The sequence below is a fragment of the Carassius gibelio genome, chromosome B22, assembly GCF_023724105.1.
Source record: "Carassius gibelio isolate Cgi1373 ecotype wild population from Czech Republic chromosome B22, carGib1.2-hapl.c, whole genome shotgun sequence".
Classification (NCBI taxonomy): Eukaryota; Metazoa; Chordata; class Actinopteri; order Cypriniformes; family Cyprinidae; genus Carassius; species Carassius gibelio.
In genome coordinates, this window is record NC_068417.1 from 40,768,403 (window position 1) to 40,788,814 (window position 20,412).

The window sequence follows — 20,412 nt, forward strand, 5'->3', positions numbered from 1 at the left end:
TAAGTGAAAAATTTCCAAAAAGCTTACAGCACCTGGTATTCCCAGGCGGTCTCCCATCCAAGTACTAACCAGGCCCAAACCTGCTTAGCTTCCGAGATCAGACGAGATCGGGCATATCCAGGTTGGTATGGCCGTAAGCGAAGTCTGCTGCAAAGAGAGGGCTATTTAAAGACCAGCCAATCTTATCGCCAGTACATTATATAAGTAGGAAAGAAAACCCAAAAGCTTAAAGCACCTGGTATTCCTAGGCAGTCTCTCATCAAAGTACTAACCAGACCTAAACCTGCTAAGATTCAGAGATCGGGCATTGACTCTATTTTTTGGCAAAATTATTATAAACTAAGTGAAAAATGTCCAAAAAGATTACAGCACCTGGTATTCCCAGGCGGTCTCCCATCCAAGTACTAACCAGGCCCAAACCTGCTTAGCTTCCGAGATCAGACGAGATCGGGCATAGCCAGGTTGGTATGGCCGTAAGCGAAGTCTGCTGCAAAGAGAGGGCTATTTAAAGTACAGCCATTCTTATCGCCAGTACATTATATAAGTAGGAAAGAAAACCCAAAAGCTTAAAGCACCTGGTATTCCTAGGCAGTCTCTCATCAAAGTACTAACCAGACCTAAACCTGCTAAGATTCAGAGATCGGGCATTGACTCTATTTTTTGGCAAAATTATTATAAACTAAGTGAAAAATGTCCAAAAAGCTTACAGCACCTGGTATTCCCAGGCGGTCTCCCATCCAAGTACTAACCAGGCCCAAACCTGCTTAGCTTCCGAGATCAGACGAGATCGGGCATAGCCAGGTTGGTATGGCCGTAAGCAAAGTCTGCTGCAAAGAGAGGGCTATTTAAAGATCAGCCAATCTTATCGCCAGTACATTATATAAGTAGGAAAGAAAGCCCAAAAGCTTAAAGCACCTGGTATTCCTAGGCAGTCTCTCATCAAAGTACTAACCAGACCTAAACCTGCTAAGATTCAGAGATCGGGCATTGACTCTTTTTTTTTTTTTTTTTTTTTTAATGAAAGATTATTACATAATTCGTGAAATTTTCCAAAAAGATTAAAGCACCTGGTATTCCCAGGCAGTCTCCCATCCATGTACTAACCAGGCCCAAACCTGCTAATATTTAGAGATTAGGCATTGACTCTATTTTTTGGCAAAATTATTATATACTAAGTGAAAAATGTCCAAAAAGCTTACAGCACCTGGTATTAACAGGCAGTCTCCCATCCATGTACTAACCAGGCCCAAACCTGCTAAGATTCAGAGATCGGGCATTGACTCTATTTTTTGGCAAAATTATTATATACTAAGTGAAAAATTTCCAAAAAGCTTACAGCACCTGGTATTCCCAGGCGGTCTCCCATCCAAGTACTAACCAGGCCCAAACCTGCTTAGCTTCCGAGATCAGACGAGATCGGGCATAGCCAGGTTGGTATGGCCATAAGCGAAGTCTGCTGCAAAGAGAGGGCTATTTAAAGACCAGCCAATCTTATCGCCAGTACATTATATAAGTAGGAAAGAAAACCCAAAAGCTTAAAGCACCTGGTATTCCTAGGCAGTCTCTCATCAAAGTACTAACCAGACCTAAACCTGCTAAGATTCAGAGATCGGGCATTGACTCTATTTTTTGGCAAAATTATTATAAACTAAGTGAAAAATGTCCAAAAAGCTTACAGCACCTGGTATTCCCAGGCGGTCTCCCATCCAAGTACTAACCAGGCCCAAACCTGCTTAGCTTCCGAGATCAGACGAGATCGGGCATAGCCAGGTTGGTATGGCCGTAAGCGAAGTCTGCTGCAAAGAGAGGGCTATTTAAAGATCAGCCAATCTTATCGCCAGTACATTACATAAGTAGGAAAGAAAGCCCAAAAGCTTAAAGCACCTGGTATTCCTAGGCAGTCTCTCATCAAAGTACTAACCAGACCTAAACCTGCTAAGATTCAGAGATCGGGCATTGACTCTTTTTTTTTTTTTTTTTTTTTTTTTAATGAAAGATTATTACATATTTCGTGAAATTTTCCAAAAAGATTAAAGCACCTGGTATTCCCAGGCAGTCTCCCATCCATGTACTAACCAGGCCCAAACCTGCTAATATTCAGAGATTAGGCATTGACTCTATTTTTTGGCAAAATTATTATATACTAAGTGAAAAATGTCCAAAAAGCTTACAGCACCTGATATTCCCAGGCGGTCTCCCATCCAAGTACTAACCAGGCCCAAACCTGCTTAGCTTCGGAGATCAGACGAGATTTTTTTTTTTTTTTTATTATAAAAAATTTACATTCATTTAATTTGTTTCATACAGTTACAATCCATGACATTATTATTCATATTTCCCCCATAGCCAGTTTACACCATTTTCTTTCATTTCCAACATTGGATTCCCTCTTACAATCATTTCTATAAAATCATCCTCTTTGTTTTCCATTGAGAAATAATTCCATAACAGTCTCACAGAGTATTCCATCCTGTTTTTAAAGATTATCCACACATCAACATTTTTCCCATCATATTTCGCCATGTTTCTTCTCAACCATATTACATACTTTGCTATTGTTACACATAAATTAAAAGTATACATATTACAGTCATTATGACCAAATAAAAACATTGTTTCCCACTTCTTTTGGTCCTCATCATACTTCCCCTCCAAAATTGCTTTTGCAATTTCCTTCATTTTTCTCATAAAATCATCTAACCTTTCACAATAAAAAAACAGATGTAACAGTCCTTCCTTTTCTTTCATACACACTTTACACTTTGCATCATTTTGAATTCCTATTTTATGTAATCTCATCTCTGTTAACATACAATTGTGTCTCAATAAATAATTAAAATTCTCTAAAATTGGTTCCATATATTTCAACCTCACATTTCCCCAAATTTCATTTTCATTTAAGTCATCATATCTTTCTTTCCAGTAGTTCAAAGCTACTGGTTTTGTAAAAGCGATAGACCTAAAAATAATATACACATTCCTTACTTTGCATGAATTAAAATGAACGTTTTCCCCATTTAACCTTTTAAAAAATACATCTGGAAATTCATTCTCATCCCCACTCTCATAGTTTTCAATTCTTTCAATCCAGTCCTTTGGTATCGCTTTCTTTAAATCCTCATATTGTCCTTCTAACTTCCTTCTCCACGCCCTTTTGCCCCCCTCTCTCAATGCATCCACAACTGCCTGTAAAGGTACATAACCCTCTATCACCTCATACAATAGATCTTTTATTTGTCTCAAACCACAATCCCACCATTCTTTATAATACATGACCTTACCGTCCCTTATGATATTCGGATTTAAAAACAATGGTTGTTCTAAAAGCTGGGCCCTTCCTTTAGGTAAAATCAGTACATTTTCTAAAAATTCCCCCCATGATTCCAAAACCTCCACATAAAAACATGGCAGACCTTTTAACATCCAGCTTTTCATTTTCATCCATAAAACATTACATCCCATATTACATTTTTCCAGGTAATATTCCATGACTCTTTTCCAAATTACATCACTTTTGCTCTCTAGAAACTTCTGAACTATTTTAATTCTCAGCGTTCTCATTCTTAAAAATGGATCTAAAAGTCCCAATCCTCCCTCCTTTATGTTTCCAAGTAATGTATCATATGCAATCTTAGCCCTTCCATTTCCCCATAAAAACTTTAAAACCAATTCTTTCATTTTTTTGTAGTACAGATGAGGCAATGGGGTTACTCCCAACACATACCAGACTTTCGACAGCATCAATGAATTTATAATTAAAACTTTCCCCCTTAGCTTTAAATCTCTAATTTGCCAAAATCTCAGTCTTTTTCCAATTCCATTTAAAACACCATCCCAATTCAAAGTGTCTGCCTTATTAGAATCAATACCAACCCACAACCCCAAAATCTTGATGTGCTGCATTTCCTCCTTGAATTGTATATGCTGCGGTATTTCCTCTACTCTGCCAATCCTCATACACACACTTTTCCCCACATTTACTTTGGCTCCCGACCCTTTACAATATCTTTCTAAAATCCCCATTGCCCTATCAATACTTTGGATGTCTTCTACCAACAAGGTTGTATCATCTGCATACTGATATACTGCTTCTCTTTGGAAATGGTTCTTTATTTGTATTCCTTTGATTTCTCTGTCTGCCTTAATAGCCAAACCAAGTGGCTCGGCTACCAGAGAGTAAAGTAAGGCAGACAGTGGGCATCCTTGCCTGATCGACCTTGTTGGTTGAAAACAATCCGTTAAAAAACCATTGCATTTTATGCATGTTAACACATCTGAGTAAAAAATCCAAATCCATTTTCTAAAATTTTCTCCAAAACCAAAAGCCTTAAGAACATCAAATAAAAACTCATGCTCTACCCTGTCAAATGCCTTTTCTAAATCCAGACTTATTAAAAATCCCCCCTTTCCCTTCTCCTTCATATAATAAATTGTGTCTCTTATACTTTTAACCACATCTACTATATCTCTTCCTTGCACCCCGTATGCCTGTGTTGTTTTTATTATTTTTGGTAAAACCTTTTTTAATCTGTTTGCTAATACTTTTGCTAATATTTTAAAATCTGTATTCAACATGGATATAGGTCTAAAATTTTTAAGATCTTTTGGATTTCCGCTTTTTTTGTAAATCATTTTTACCATGCCTATCTTCATTTTTTCACTCAACACCCCCTTCTTGAAAATTTCTTCAAAAACTTCTTTTAAAATTGGGACTAACATTTCTCTAAAAGTTTTATAAAATTCATTAGTCAAACCATCCACACCAGGGCTCTTTCCAGGTTTTAACTGTTGAATTGCAATATCTATTTCTTCTTCCTTAATTTCTTTATCACACAAAATCATGTCCTCACCTGTTAACTTAGATTTAATTTGTTTAATCAAAAACTCCTCATCATTTTTACCTATACCTTGTCCCTTAAACATGTCCATGTAATATTGCTTTACTGTTTTCAAAATTTCTTTAGTTTCTGTTTCTATTTCCCCTTTTTTATTTAAGACTTCTTTCAATAGATCAGCCTTCTGCCTATTTTGTTCTAAATTAAAGAAAAATTTTGTGCATCTTTCTCCCTCTACTGCATATTTTGCTTTACTTCTTATAATTGCACCCTTACATTTTTCCTCTTCTAATATCTTTAATTTATCTTGTAACATTATTATTTTTTCAATTTCCTCTTTTCCATTGCATTCTGACACTTTTCTTAACTCATTATTCAGGAGTTTGGTTAATTCGGTTTCCTTCTGTCTTTCTAATTTTCTGACATTTTTGCTGTATTCTATTGAAAATGTCTTTATTTCCCACTTAACACTATCCCACCATACTCTTTTCTCTTCCCTATACATTCTATTAATTTTGCTTTCTTCCACAATCCCTTTAATACTTTCCTGATATGCATTACTCTTTAAAATCTTTGCATTTAAAACCCACACTCCCCCTCCCCTTTTCACACTTGAAGAATCTAATGTTAAAAATAAGAGAGAATGATCACTAAGACCAACTCGTTTATAATAAACATTAGTAATATTCCCTTGCATTTCCTCTGTACATAAAATATAATCAATCCTACTTTGTTTCAGTTCTTTTAAAACAAATTGTCTTCTTGAAAATTGCCTACTCGTTCTATTTCTTTCTCTCCACACATCAATCAATTTAAAATCCCCCATCAGTTTTTTCAACTCCTCCCTTCCCTTATCAGTCTTAAAAACCATATTACTTGCTAAGTCTAATTCTGTAAAAACAGTATTAAAATCCCCCATTAAAATCACCCTTTCATTAATTCTTACATTTGCAGATATTGTTTTAAAAAATTCCACCTTTTGCTTTTCTTGATTTGGAGCATGTATGTTACATATTATACATCTCTCATTTCCTTTTTCTATTTCAACAGCTAAACATTTCCCTGCTCCATCATTAAACACCACACTTTCTTTTTCACACACCTCTCTTCTTATTAAAATAGCAACCCCTTTCCCAGTTTTCTCTGTACCATTATTACAATGTATATTCCCATCCCATAAATTTTCAAACCTTTTAACACAATAATTTTTCCAATTAGTTTCTTGTAATACAAATACATCCACCCCTCTACATAATTCCCTCATATTTTCAAATTTCTCCACATCCATTAAACCTCGTGCATTAAATGAAACAACTCTTAAAAACATAAAAACAATATAAAATAAATAATTAAAACATTTCATTTTTTTTTTTCAGTCATGCTCCATATCTCTCAGTACATCAAATCTGTTCTCACAACCCTCCTTGTCTTTTAATATTCCTTGCCTTAAAAATCTTTTTTTTGCAATGTCTATATTGGGTGTTACCTTTAAAGTTCTTCTTCTTTGTATTCCTTCTCGTTCTTTCCTACGTTTCTCTTCTCCTTTTCTCTCCATTCTCCTCTCCTGATAACCTTCCTCGTCGTTTTGTTGTTCCCCATGTTCCTCGCTCATATCCATAGTCTTTTGCACAGTCCATTGAGATGTTGTTATTTCTCCATCTAGTTCTTTCTTCTTTTCTCCTGTGTCCCCCTGATGTTCTTTCTCTCCATTGTCCTCTCTCAGTCCACAGTGTTTCTCTTCTCCTTTTCTCTCCATTCTCCCCTCCTGATAACCTTCCTCATTGTTTTTTTGTTCCTCCTGTTCTTTGCTTATTTCCATGGTCCTTTGCACCGTCCCTTGTGATATTGTTTTTTCTCCATCATTTTCTTTTTCCTCTCCTCCTGTGTCTGCTTGATGTTCTTCCTCTTCATTTTCCTCTCTTAGTCCACAATCTTCCATCTCCTTGTTTAAAACATTGTCCATCTCGGTTTCCCTCTGCTTTTGCCCACCCACATTAACAACCATATCTGTTTCTTGTTCACTACTATTTTCTCCCTCCCCCATCCAACATTCGCACCTCACCAACACTTTCCTACATTCCGGGCACTTCACTGCATTGCAGCTTCTTGCCAAGTGCCCCTGCTCTTTGCACTGGTAACAAATAAAGTCCGGGCAATCTTTAAATACATGTCCTGGATCCATACACAATCTACAGGTTTTCACCTGCCGATCGTGTATAATCCGAAAGTACTGTGTGCCCTCAGCAGTCTCAAACTTGCTGCTATATGGTAGAGATACAACTTCCTTTGGGAACCTGACCTTTACATATCTCGTACCATCTGCTATTTCAGTACCCGGATATGTTCTTCTCTTAATGTTGGATGAGGGAGTTACACCCCATGCCTCCAATTTATCTAATATATCCTGGTCATCAACATATGCAGGCAAATGCATAAAAGAAACAACATATTCTCTTACTTGTAGCTTTCTAATCTCACAAAATTGTTGCTTGATTCTTAGTCCATCCTCTAGCTTTTCACACTCCTCCTCATTTGATAACGTGATCTCGAATTCTTTGCCTTGTCTTGGTCTTATCGCCAAAATCTTTCCTCCTCCAATTTTTTCATTCACTTCTTTGATAATATCCTGCACCGATCCATCTCTCACCTCTGCCAGATCCACAATTACAGTTGCTTCCTTTGAATAAATAATCATTTTCTTTGCCTCGTTGTATCCAAGCCGTTGTCCTGTAGTGTTTTCCTTGTCAAAGTCCCTGCGTCTTTCTCCTGCCATTTCCTTGTTCATTTCCATGTAATCAGTCCAATTTTGAAAAAATAACAAAACAAAACCTCCAAAAATAAAAATCCTCCCCAGACAGCCTAGGCTGCTGGGAAGTGTTTGAACTTAAAAACAAAACAAAACAGAAAAACAGAAAAAAGCTAACTTTAAACAAAAAATGGGTTTACAAACAACAATGGTGAGCCTACTCTCACCCACTACTGCCACCTCACTTCCTGCTAGCACTCTAGCGTTGCCAGGTTGGTATGGCCGTAAGCGAAGTCTGCTGCAAAGAGAGGGCTATTTAAAGACCAGCCAATCTTATCGCCAGTACATTATATAAGTAGGAAAGAAAACCCAAAAGCTTAAAGCACCTGGTATTCCTAGGCAGTCTCTCATCAAAGTACTAACCAGACCTAAACCTGCTAAGATTCAGAGATCGGGCATTGACTCTATTTTTTGGCAAAATTATTATAAACTAAGTGAAAAATGTCCAAAAAGCTTACAGCACCTGGTATTCCCAGGCGGTCTCCCATCCAAGTACTAACCAGGCCCAAACCTGCTTAGCTTCCGAGATCAGACGAGATCGGGCATAGCCAGGTTGGTATGGCCGTAAGCGAAGACTGCTGCAAAGAGAGGGCTATTTAAAGAGCAGCCAATCTTATCGCCAGTACATTATATAAGTAGGAAAGAAAGCCCAAAAGCTTAAAGCACCTGGTATTCCTAGGCAGTCTCTCATCAAAGTACTAACCAGACCTAAACCTGCTAAGATTCAGAGATCGGGCATTGACTCTTTTTTTTTTTTTTTTTTTTTTTTTTAATGAAAGATTATTATATAATTCGTGAAATTTTCCAAAAAGATTAAAGCACCTGGTATTCCCAGGCAGTCTCCCATCCATGTACTAACCAGGCCCAAACCTGCAAATATTCAGAGATCGGGCATTGACTCTATTTTTTGGCAAAATTATTATAAACTAAGTGAAAAATGTCCAAAAAGCTTACAGCACCTGGTATTCCCAGGCGGTCTCCCATCCAAGTACTAACCAGGCCCAAACCTGCTTAGCTTCCGAGATCAGACGAGATCGGGCATAGCCAGGTTGGTATGGCCGTAAGCGAAGTCTGCTGCAAAGAGAGGGCTATTTAAAGAGCAGCCAATCTTATCGCCAGTACATTATATAAGTAGGAAAGAAAGCCCAAAAGCTTAAAGCACCTGGTATTCCTAGACAGTCTCTCATCAAAGTACTAACCAGACCTAAACCTGCTAAGATTCAGAGATCGGGCATTGACTCTTTTTTTTTTTTTTTTTTTTTTTTAATGAAAGATTATTATATAATTCGTGAAATTTTCCAAAAAGATTAAAGCACCTGGTATTCCCAGGCTGTCTCCCATCCATGTACTAACCAGGCCCAAAGCTGCAAATATTCAGAGATCGGGCATTGACTCTATTTTTTGGCAAAATTATTAAATACTAAGTGAAAAATGTACAGCACCTGGTATTCCCAGGCAGTCTCCCATCCATGTACTAACCAGGCCCAAAGCTGCAAATATTCAGAGATCGGGCATTGACTCTATTTTTTGGCAAAATTATTATATACTAAGTGAAAAATGTCCAAAAAGCTTACAGCACCTGGTATTAACAGGCAGTCTCCCATCCATGTACTAACCAGGCCCAAACCTGCTAAGATTCAGAGATGGGGCATTGACTCTATTTTTTGGCAAAATTATTATATACTAAGTGAAAAATTTCCAAAAAGCTTACAGCACCTGGTATTCCCAGGCGGTCTCCCATCCAAGTACTAACCAGGCCCAAACCTGCTTAGCTTCCGAGATCAGACGAGATCGGGCATAGCCAGGTTGGTATGGCCGTAAGCGAAGTCTGCTGCAAAGAGAGGGCTATTTAAAGACCAGCCAATCTTATCGCCAGTACATTATATAAGTAGGAAAGAAAACCCAAAAGCTTAAAGCACCTGGTATTCCTAGGCAGTCTCTCATCAAAGTACTAACCAGACCTAAACCTGCTAAGATTCAGAGATCGGGCATTGACTCTATTTTTTGGCAAAATTATTATAAACTAAGTGAAAAATGTCCAAAAAGCTTACAGCACCTGGTATTCCCAGGCGGTCTCCCATCCAAGTACTAACCAGGCCCAAACCTGCTTAGCTTCCGAGATCAGACGAGATCGGGCATAGCCTTTTTTTTTTTTTTTTTTTTTTTTTTTTTTCTTTTTTTTTTTTTAATTAATAAATTTCAATCAATAAAATACAATAGATTAAACACAATCAATAGAAAATACAGAACATTGTCTTCACACATCTCTACATTGCACATCTTTCCTTTACATAGATAATTTAAAAATCTCCTTCACTTCCTGGCAGCTTCCACATTAAATCATTTAAAACACAATAAACTTTTGGGGTAAAAACATCATAAAAAGAATCCAACATATTTCCACCTTTAAAGTACACATACAATCTCTCAATATATAATTCAGTTTTCCTTTTAAACACAGTCCAAACATCCAACACAGTTTTTTCTTTTTTAGCCACAGTTCTTCTCTCCCATATTGCACTTTTCATTAGCATTACAAACAAATTAATAAAACTTTTGTTTTGACACTTTTTTTCCCAACCAAACATCACCAATCTGTTCCATTCAATTACATTTTCATCCCACTCCTCAGTCACATCTTTAATTAAACATTTACATTTTCTTAAAAATTCCTCCAGTTCTCTACAATATAAAAACAAATGTAAAATCCCCTCTTCCTTTTCCTGGCACACTTTACACAGAGCGTTTTCTTCCATTCCTATTTTATTTAAAATTGCCTCAGTAAAAACCACTTTATGCCTTATAAAATACTCCAAACATCCCAATTTAGTTTCCACACACTTCCCCGTCATGTTTCTCCAAATACACTCTTTTTTAAAATCTTTGAATTTTTGCACCCAGTATACATTTGCAATAGGCTCTTTAAAAACACCATCTCTAAAAGAACAATAAATAATTTTCAGAGTACATTCCTTAAAATCATACAGTTTTTCCTCTAATTTCACATAAATACATTTCTCTTTTGGCTCTCCTTCCATACATTCTATTCTTTTAATCCATTCTTTCGGTATTGCGCTTTTAATTATTTCATATTTATTTTTTATGTCTTGTTCACTGTAATCCTCTTTTGCCTCCTCCATTGCATCTACAATAAATTGTGTCGGTAAAAACCCTTCTTTAAATTCATACAAAATGTCTCTCACTCTTGTTATCCCCACTTCCATCCATTTCTTCAAAAAAATCCCTTTGTCTTGCTTTAAAATCTTTTGGTTTAAGAAAAGAGGTTGATTTAAAATGTTTTCTCTCCCATGTGGATCATACTCAACTTTAACTAAAAATTTTCCCCAAGCACTTAAAATTTCTCTATAAAACTCTGGTAAATTTTCTGTCATCCAATTCTTCGTTTTCATCCATAAAATTCCATCCCCCATGTTAAAATCCCCGCATTTGTTTAAAAAATATTTCATCGTCTTTTTCCACTCTGGTTTGCCCTCATCTAGGTATTTCTTCACTACTTTCACTCTCAAACTATTTTTTCTCTGTTCCACATCTATTAAACCTAAACCCCCCTTCTCTACTGCCCCTAATATTGTGTTAAAAGCTATTCTTGCTGGTTTCCCCTCCCATAAAAAGTCAAGAAAACATTTCTTCAACCTCTTTTCTGTCCACAATGGCATATCTGATACATATAAAACATTCCATAACTTAGACACCATTAAAACATTCAATACTAAAACCTTCCCTTTCAAGTTTAATGTTCTTAATTTCCAAAAATTTAACCTTCTCTCTATCCCTGTTACTAGTTCCTCCCACATTTCATCACATACTTTCCTCTCATTTTTACCCATTAAAATCCCTAAAATCCTAATTTCATCCACTTCCTTAAAATTAAAACAATCCTTTAAAACCATTGCTTTACCAAATCTCATATATACAGTTTTTTCTTCATTTACTTTACTCCCAGATCCTTTACAATATTCTTCTACAACCTTCATAACTTCCTTGATGCTCTCCTTTCCTTTAACTACTAACGTTGTGTCATCAGCATATTGAAAAACCTTTCCCTCAGCCTTATTTTCCTCAATTTCAATTCCAATTATTTCTTCTTTTTGTTTTATAGCCAATCCTAACGGTTCCGATACAAGTGAATATAATAACGCTGAAAGCGGACAACCCTGTCTTATCGATCTTGTGATTTTAAAACATTCTGTTAAAAACCCATTACATTTTATTCTCGTTAAAGCGCCCTTATATAAAATCTCAATCCATTTGATAAAATTCCCCCCAAAACCAAATTCCTTTAAAACATCAAATAAATACCTGTGTTCAACCCGATCAAATGCTTTTTCAAAATCTAGACTAATTACGTAACCATCTTCATTTTTTTCTTTCATGTACCATACTGTGTCTCTTATGCTCATTGTTATGTCCGCTATATCTCTTCCCTTTACTCCATATGCTTGGTTTGTTTGAATTATACTTGGCATTACTTCCTTTAACCTGTTTGATAAAACCTTCGCTAAAATCTTAAAATCTGTGTTAAGCATCGTAATCGGCCTATAGTTTTTTAAATCTACTTTTTCTCCTTTCCTTTTATATATCAATTTTGTTATACCCATCCCCATTCTTTCATTAACTTCTTCTTTTTCAAAAACCTCACTAAAAACTTCCTTTAAAATCTTTGTTAAAATCTCTTTAAAACATATATAAAATTCACTTCCCAAACCATCTATTCCTGGACTTTTATTTTTATTCAGCTGCTGTATTGCTCTTTCAATCTCTTCTTCTCCAATTTTTTGATCGCATTCTATTTTATCTTCCTTACTAATTCTTACTTTTATCTGATTCAGCAGTTCCCTTTTTTTGTTTTCTTCTACACCCCTTGCACTAAAAAGATCCTCATAAAAATTCTTTATTTCTTCTAAAATCTCTTCATTCCCTTCTACAACTTCTACAACTTCCCCATTTTTCCCTCTTATCTGTTTTATTATTTCAGCTTTCCCTCGCTTTTTTTCTAAATCAAAAAAAAACTTTGTGCATTTTTCTCCCTCCACAGTATATTTAGCTTTGCTTCTTAACCTCGCCCCCTCATATTCTATTTCCTCTATTTCTTTCAGTTTTTCCTCCATTTCCCTTATCTTTTGTATATCTTTATTTTCTTTATTCAATTCCACTTCCAAACTTTCCTTTATTTCTTTTTCTTTGTATCTTTTGCATTTCTGTACTAAACTGCAATACTTAATTGAGAATTTTTTTATTAAAAACTTTACATTCTCCCACCATATTCTCTTATCGTCTTCATACATTTCATTTTCCCTTTCTTTTTCTATAATTTCTTTAACCTTTAAAACATAGTCTTCATTTTCTAACATTTTTGTATTTAAAACCCATATTCCTGGCCCTCTTTGTACTTTATCCCAGTCCAATTTAAAAAATAAAAACTTGTGATCGCTAAAACTTGTTTCTTCATACTTAATCTTTTCTATAAAATTCTCCACATTTCTCGTACATAAAATAAAGTCAATTCTTGTTTCGCACACAAACTGCCCCACTATTTGCCTTCTTGAAAACTCCTTTTTCTTTTCATTCCTTTCTCTCCACACATCTATCATATTATTTTCTGCCATTAATGCTTTTAGTTCTTTTCTCCCCTTGTCATTTTTAAAAACCATTCCTTCTGCCATGTCTTGTTTACTAAAAACCGTATTAAAATCCCCCATCATTATTATTTCTTTATACTTCTTTACAATACTTCTTAAAACATAAAAAAACTCTTTCTTTTCCTTCTCCACCGTTGGTGCATGTATATTTACTAAAATCAATTCCCTTCCTTCATGTTTTATCTGAACAACCATACATTTCCCCATCGTATCTTTGTATAAAATTTGACTTGCTTTAAAAACATCATCCTTCATTAAAAAAGCCACACCTCTCCCAAACCTCCCATCTCCATTATTGTATAAAATCCCTCCTTCCCATCTCTTTTTAAAATCATTCATTACATTTTCTCTCCAGTTTGTTTCTTGTAGCACAATAATGTCTTCTCTTTTACATTTTTCTTTTACATATTCAAATTTCTTTAAGTTCAAGAGTCCTCTTGCATTGAAAGTCACAACACTTAAAACCATTAAAAAGAAAAAAATTAAATATCTAAAACCCATCATTCTCAGTCTTCCTCCACCATTTCCTTTAACACTTCAAAACTGTTAAAACATTTAACTTTTTTCCTTGCAGTTCCTATATTTGGCTTTACCTGTAGTGATCTTCTTCTAATTTGTCCCCTCTCCACCTTTTCCTTCTCATCCTCCTCCATAATTATTTCTCCTTCGTTGTCAGTTTCTTTGTCTTGTTCTTTTCCTTTTTGTCCATGAATTGAAGATATGTCCATCTGGGTCAATTGTGTGTCCTCTTCTCTTATCTGTTCATCATTTTCTTTTTCTTTTTCTCCTTCTCCTTCTCCTTCTCCTTCCTGTCTGTAGTTTGTTCCTTCCTCTGATTCCTTTGGTTGTAATTCATCCTCTTCTTGTCTTTCTTCACAATGTCCTTCTTCATCGTGGTTTCCTTCATGCACCTGTCTGTCCACCTGTTCTTCCCTTCCACCTACCACTCCCTCCATCCAGCATTCACATTTATTTAACATTTTTTGGCAATCCGGGCACCTGACAGCATTGCAGTCTCGTGCGAAATGTCCCCTTTCCGAGCATTTATAGCACTTGAATTCTGGGCACTCCTTCAGTAAATGTTCCGGGCTCATGCACAGCCTACAAGTCTTCACCTGGTGGCTGTGCATCACCCTAAAGTACTGCGGGCCCTCGGCTGTTTCAATCTTTGTGCTATAAGGGAGTGATGCCACTTCTTTGGGGAACCTCACCTTAACAAACCTTGTACCGTCTTCAATGTCAGTGCCCGGATAGCATCTCCTTTTGATTTTAGATATGGGGGATACCCCCCATCCTTCCAATTTTTCCAAAATTTCCTTATCCTCCAGGTAGACAGGCAGGTGCATGAAGGAAACAACGTAATCTTTATTTTGCAGTTTTTTTACTTCACAGTCCACTCCCTTTATTGTCAATCCATTAATTAAAATGTCACACATTTCTTCCTGTTCCAGTGTCAGTTCATATTCTTTGCCTTGTCTGGGTCTTACAGCCAACACCTTTCCACTTCCAATTTTTTCTGAGATTGCTTTAATTATATCCTCTCCTCTCACACCACTCACATTCTCTGTACTCACGATCACTGTTGCCTCCTTTAAATATTTTCTTTCACCAAATTTTTTCCTTGCTTCTTGATCTTTTCCATTTCCAGCTCTTTGTTGCTTCTCCAGTCCAGTGTCATTTGCCGTGCGTGTTCCTCCTGCTAGTCCAGTGTCGTTTGCCATGCTTGTTCCTCCAGCCAGTCCAGTGTTGTTTACCATGCGTGTTCCTCCAGCCAGTCCCGTGTCGTTTGCCATGCTTGTCCCTCCAGCCAGTCCAGTGTCGATTGCCATGCGTGTTCCTCCAGCCAGTCCAGTGTCGCTTGCCATGCGTGTTCCTCCTGCCAGTCCATTGTCATTTGCCATTCGAGTCTCTCCAGCCAGTTCCGAGTTGTTACCATATAATCCGTCCATTTTGGAGAAAAAAAAAGATCAACCACCCTCCAGACAGCGATATGCTGCTGTTAGGTGGTTTTCAAAAAAGAAAAAATGCCAAAAAACAATCACAGATTCACAAAACAAACAAAACAACCACAAGTAGAAAAACACAAAATGGAGGAGAGCCTTCCTCTCCCAACTGCAGCCAACACTTCCTGTAGCTCTCTAGCGCCCTCAGGTTGGTATGGCCGTAAGCGAAGTCTGCTGCAAAGAGAGGGCTATTTAAAGAGCAGCCAATCTTATCGCCAGTACATTATATAAGTAGGAAAGAAAGCCCAAAAGCTTAAAGCACCTGGTATTCCTAGACAGTCTCTCATCAAAGTACTAACCAGACCTAAACCTGCTAAGATTCAGAGATCGGGCATTGACTCTTTTTTTTTTTTTTTTTTTTTTTTTAATGAAAGATTATTATATAATTCGTGAAATTTTCCAAAAAGATTAAAGCACCTGGTATTCCCAGGCTGTCTCCCATCCATGTACTAACCAGGCCCAAAGCTGCAAATATTCAGAGATCGGGCATTGACTCTATTTTTTGGCAAAATTATTAAATACTAAGTGAAAAATGTACAGCACCTGGTATTCCCAGGCAGTCTCCCATCCATGTACTAACCAGGCCCAAAGCTGCAAATATTCAGAGATCGGGCATTGACTCTATTTTTTGGCAAAATTATTATATACTAAGTGAAAAATGTCCAAAAAGCTTACAGCACCTGGTATTAACAGGCAGTCTCCCATCCATGTACTAACCAGGCCCAAACCTGCTAAGATTCAGAGATGGGGCATTGACTCTATTTTTTGGCAAAATTATTATATACTAAGTGAAAAATTTCCAAAAAGCTTACAGCACCTGGTATTCCCAGGCGGTCTCCCATCCAAGTACTAACCAGGCCCAAACCTGCTTAGCTTCCGAGATCAGACGAGATCGGGCATAGCCAGGTTGGTATGGCCGTAAGCGAAGTCTGCTGCAAAGAGAGGGCTATTTAAAGACCAGCCAATCTTATCGCCAGTACATTATATAAGTAGGAAAGAAAACCCAAAAGCTTAAAGCACCTGGTATTCCTAGGCAGTCTCTCATCAAAGTACTAACCAGACCTAAACCTGCTAAGATTCAGAGATCGGGCATTGACTCTATTTTTTGGCAAAATTATTATAAACTAAGTGAAAAATGTCCAAAAAGCTTACAGCACCTGGTATTCCCAGGCGGTCTCCCATCCAAGTACTAACCAGGCCCAAACCTGCTTAGCTTCCGAGATCAGACGAGATCGGGCATAGCCTTTTTTTTTTTTTTTTTTTTTCTTTTTTTTTTTTTAATTAATAAATTTCAATCAATAAAATACAATAGATTAAACACAATCAATAGAAAATACAGAACATTGTCTTCACACATCTCTACATTGCACATCTTTCCTTTACATAGATAATTTAAAAATCTCCTTCACTTCCTGGCAGCTTCCACATTAAATCATTTAAAACACAATAAACTTTTGGGGTAAAAACATCATAAAAAGAATCCAACATATTTCCACCTTTAAAGTACACATACAATCTCTCAATATATAATTCAGTTTTCCTTTTAAACACAGTCCAAACATCCAACACAGTTTTTTCTTTTTTAGCCACAGTTCTTCTCTCCCATATTGCACTTTTCATTAGCATTACAAACAAATTAATAAAACTTTTGTTTTGACACTTTTTTTCCCAACCAAACATCACCAATCTGTTCCATTCAATTACATTTTCATCCCACTCCTCAGTCACATCTTTAATTAAACATTTACATTTTCTTAAAAATTCCTCCAGTTCTCTACAATATAAAAACAAATGTAAAATCCCCTCTTCCTTTTCCTGGCACACTTTACACAGAGCGTTTTCTTCCATTCCTATTTTATTTAAAATTGCCTCAGTAAAAACCACTTTATGCCTTATAAAATACTCCAAACATCCCAATTTAGTTTCCACACACTTCCCCGTCATGTTTCTCCAAATACACTCTTTTTTAAAATCTTTGAATTTTTGCACCCAGTATACATTTGCAATAGGCTCTTTAAAAACACCATCTCTAAAAGAACAATAAATAATTTTCAGAGTACATTCCTTAAAATCATACAGTTTTTCCTCTAATTTCACATAAATACATTTCTCTTTTGGCTCTCCTTCCATACATTCTATTCTTTTAATCCATTCTTTCGGTATTGCGCTTTTAATTATTTCATATTTATTTTTTATGTCTTGTTCACTGTAATCCTCTTTTGCCTCCTCCATTGCATCTACAATAAATTGTGTCGGTAAAAACCCTTCTTTAAATTCATACAAAATGTCTCTCACTCTTGTTATCCCCACTTCCATCCATTTCTTCAAAAAAATCCCTTTGTCTTGCTTTAAAATCTTTTGGTTTAAGAAAAGAGGTTGATTTAAAATGTTTTCTCTCCCATGTGGATCATACTCAACTTTAACTAAAAATCTTCCCCAAGCACTTAAAATTTCTCTATAAAACTCTGGTAAATTTTCTGTCATCCAATTCTTCGTTTTCATCCATAAAATTCCATCCCCCATGTTAAAATCCCCGCATTTGTTTAAAAAATATTTCATCGTCTTTTTCCACTCTGGTTTGCCCTCATCTAGGTATTTCTTCACTACTTTCACTCTCAAACTATTTTTTCTCTGTTCCACATCTATTAAACCTAAACCCCCCTTCTCTACTGCCCCTAATATTGTGTTAAAAGCTATTCTTGCTGGTTTCCCCTCCCATAAAAAGTCAAGAAAACATTTCTTCAACCTCTTTTCTGTCCACAATGGCATATCTGATACATATAAAACATTCCATAACTTAGACACCATTAAAACATTCAATACTAAAACCTTCCCTTTCAAGTTTAATGTTCTTAATTTCCAAAAATTTAACCTTCTCTCTATCCCTGTTACTAGTTCCTCCCACATTTCATCACATACTTTCCTCTCATTTTTACCCATTAAAATCCCTAAAATCCTAATTTCATCCACTTCCTTAAAATTAAAACAATCCTTTAAAACCATTGCTTTACCAAATCTCATATATACAGTTTTTTCTTCATTTACTTTACTCCCAGATCCTTTACAATATTCTTCTACAACCTTCATAACTTCCTTGATGCTCTCCTTTCCTTTAACTACTAACGTTGTGTCATCAGCATATTGAAAAACCTTTCCCTCAGCCTTATTTTCCTCAATTTCAATTCCAATTATTTCTTCTTTTTGTTTTATAGCCAATCCTAACGGTTCCGATACAAGTGAATATAATAACGCTGAAAGCGGACAACCCTGTCTTATCGATCTTGTGATTTTAAAACATTCTGTTAAAAACCCATTACATTTTATTCTCGTTAAAGCGCCCTTATATAAAATCTCAATCCATTTGATAAAATTCCCCCCAAAACCAAATTCCTTTAAAACATCAAATAAATACCTGTGTTCAACCCGATCAAATGCTTTTTCAAAATCTAGACTAATTACGTAACCATCTTCATTTTTTTCTTTCATGTACCATACTGTGTCTCTTATGCTCATTGTTATGTCCGCTATATCTCTTCCCTTTACTCCATATGCTTGGTTTGTTTGAATTATACTTGGCATTACTTCCTTTAACCTGTTTGATAAAACCTTCGCTAAAATCTTAAAATCTGTGTTAAGCATCGTAATCGGCCTATAGTTTTTTAAATCTACTTTTTCTCCTTTCCTTTTATATATCAATTTTGTTATACCCATCCCCATTCTTTCATTAACTTCTTCTTTTTCAAAAACCTCACTAAAAACTTCCTTTAAAATCTTTGTTAAAATCTCTTTAAAACATATATAAAATTCACTTCCCAAACCATCTATTCCTGGACTTTTATTTTTATTCAGCTGCTGTATTGCTCTTTCAATCTCTTCTTCTCCAATTTTTTGATCGCATTCTATTTTATCTTCCTTACTAATTCTTACTTTTATCTGATTCAGCAGTTCCCTTTTTTTGTTTTCTTCTACACCCCTTGCACTAAAAAGATCCTCATAAAAATTCTTTATTTCTTCTAAAATCTCTTCATTCCCTTCTACAACTTCTACAACTTCCCCATTTTTCCCTCTTATCTGTTTTATTATTTCAGCTTTCCCTCGCTTTTTTTCTAAATCAAAAAAAAAACTTTGTGCATTTTTCTCCCTCCACAGTATATTTAGCTTTGCTTCTTAACCTCGCCCCCTCATATTCTATTTCCTCTATTTCTTTCAGTTTTTCCTCCATTTCCCTTATCTTTTGTATATCTTTATTTTCTTTATTCAATTCCACTTCCAAACTTTCCTTTATTTCTTTTTCTTTGTATCTTTTGCATTTCTGTACTAAACTGCAATACTTAATTGAGAATTTTTTTATTAAAAACTTTACATTCTCCCACCATATTCTCTTATCGTCTTCATACATTTCATTTTCCCTTTCTTTTTCTATAATTTCTTTAACCTTTAAAACATAGTCTTCATTTTCTAACATTTTTGTATTTAAAACCCATATTCCTGGCCCTCTTTGTACTTTATCCCAGTCCAATTTAAAAAATAAAAACTTGTGATCGCTAAAACTTGTTTCTTCATACTTAATCTTTTCTATAAAATTCTCCACATTTCTCGTACATAAAATAAAGTCAATTCTTGTTTCGCACACAAACTGCCCCACTATTTGCCTTCTTGAAAACTCCTTTTTCTTTTCATTCCTTTCTCTCCACACATCTATCATATTATTTTCTGCCATTAATGCTTTTAGTTCTTTTCTCCCCTTGTCATTTTTAAAAACCATTCCTTCTGCCATGTCTTGTTTACTAAAAACCGTATTAAAATCCCCCATCATTATTATTTCTTTATACTTCTTTACAATACTTCTTAAAACATAAAAAAAACTCTTTCTTTTCCTTCTCCACCGTTGGTGCATGTATATTTACTAAAATCAATTCCCTTCCTTCATGTTTTATCTGAACAACCATACATTTCCCCATCGTATCTTTGTATAAAATTTGACTTGCTTTAAAAACATCATCCTTCATTAAAAAAGCCACACCTCTCCCAAACCTCCCATCTCCATTATTGTATAAAATCCCTCCTTCCCATCTCTTTTTAAAATCATTCATTACATTTTCTCTCCA

At 35.7% G+C, this 20,412-nt stretch overlaps 9 non-coding genes across 9 annotated transcripts; all 9 read right to left on the reverse strand.

Moving 5' to 3' along the window:
- Positions 1-20: 20 nt before the first annotated feature.
- LOC127988594 (5S ribosomal RNA) lies at positions 21-139 on the reverse strand. Its single transcript, XR_008161758.1, has one exon. It is a non-coding gene; the product is annotated as a 5S ribosomal RNA (ribosomal RNA).
- A 221-nt stretch (positions 140-360) lies between these two features.
- LOC127994982 (5S ribosomal RNA) lies at positions 361-479 on the reverse strand. Its single transcript, XR_008167947.1, has one exon. It is a non-coding gene; the product is annotated as a 5S ribosomal RNA (ribosomal RNA).
- Positions 480-700: 221 nt separating this feature from the next.
- LOC127994557 (5S ribosomal RNA) lies at positions 701-819 on the reverse strand. The gene has a single exon (XR_008167539.1). It is a non-coding gene; the product is annotated as a 5S ribosomal RNA (ribosomal RNA).
- A 510-nt stretch (positions 820-1,329) lies between these two features.
- On the reverse strand, positions 1,330-1,448 carry LOC127994446 (5S ribosomal RNA). Its single transcript, XR_008167433.1, has one exon. It is a non-coding gene; the product is annotated as a 5S ribosomal RNA (ribosomal RNA).
- A 221-nt stretch (positions 1,449-1,669) lies between these two features.
- On the reverse strand, positions 1,670-1,788 carry LOC127994571 (5S ribosomal RNA). Its single transcript, XR_008167551.1, has one exon. It is a non-coding gene; the product is annotated as a 5S ribosomal RNA (ribosomal RNA).
- Positions 1,789-8,092: 6,304 nt separating this feature from the next.
- LOC127994582 (5S ribosomal RNA) lies at positions 8,093-8,211 on the reverse strand. The gene has a single exon (XR_008167562.1). It is a non-coding gene; the product is annotated as a 5S ribosomal RNA (ribosomal RNA).
- A 377-nt stretch (positions 8,212-8,588) lies between these two features.
- Positions 8,589-8,707, reverse strand: LOC127994594 (5S ribosomal RNA). Its single transcript, XR_008167573.1, has one exon. It is a non-coding gene; the product is annotated as a 5S ribosomal RNA (ribosomal RNA).
- Positions 8,708-9,345: 638 nt separating this feature from the next.
- Positions 9,346-9,464, reverse strand: LOC127994606 (5S ribosomal RNA). The gene has a single exon (XR_008167584.1). It is a non-coding gene; the product is annotated as a 5S ribosomal RNA (ribosomal RNA).
- Positions 9,465-16,109: 6,645 nt separating this feature from the next.
- LOC127994617 (5S ribosomal RNA) lies at positions 16,110-16,228 on the reverse strand. The gene has a single exon (XR_008167595.1). It is a non-coding gene; the product is annotated as a 5S ribosomal RNA (ribosomal RNA).
- Between the last annotated feature and the right edge of the window lie 4,184 nt (positions 16,229-20,412).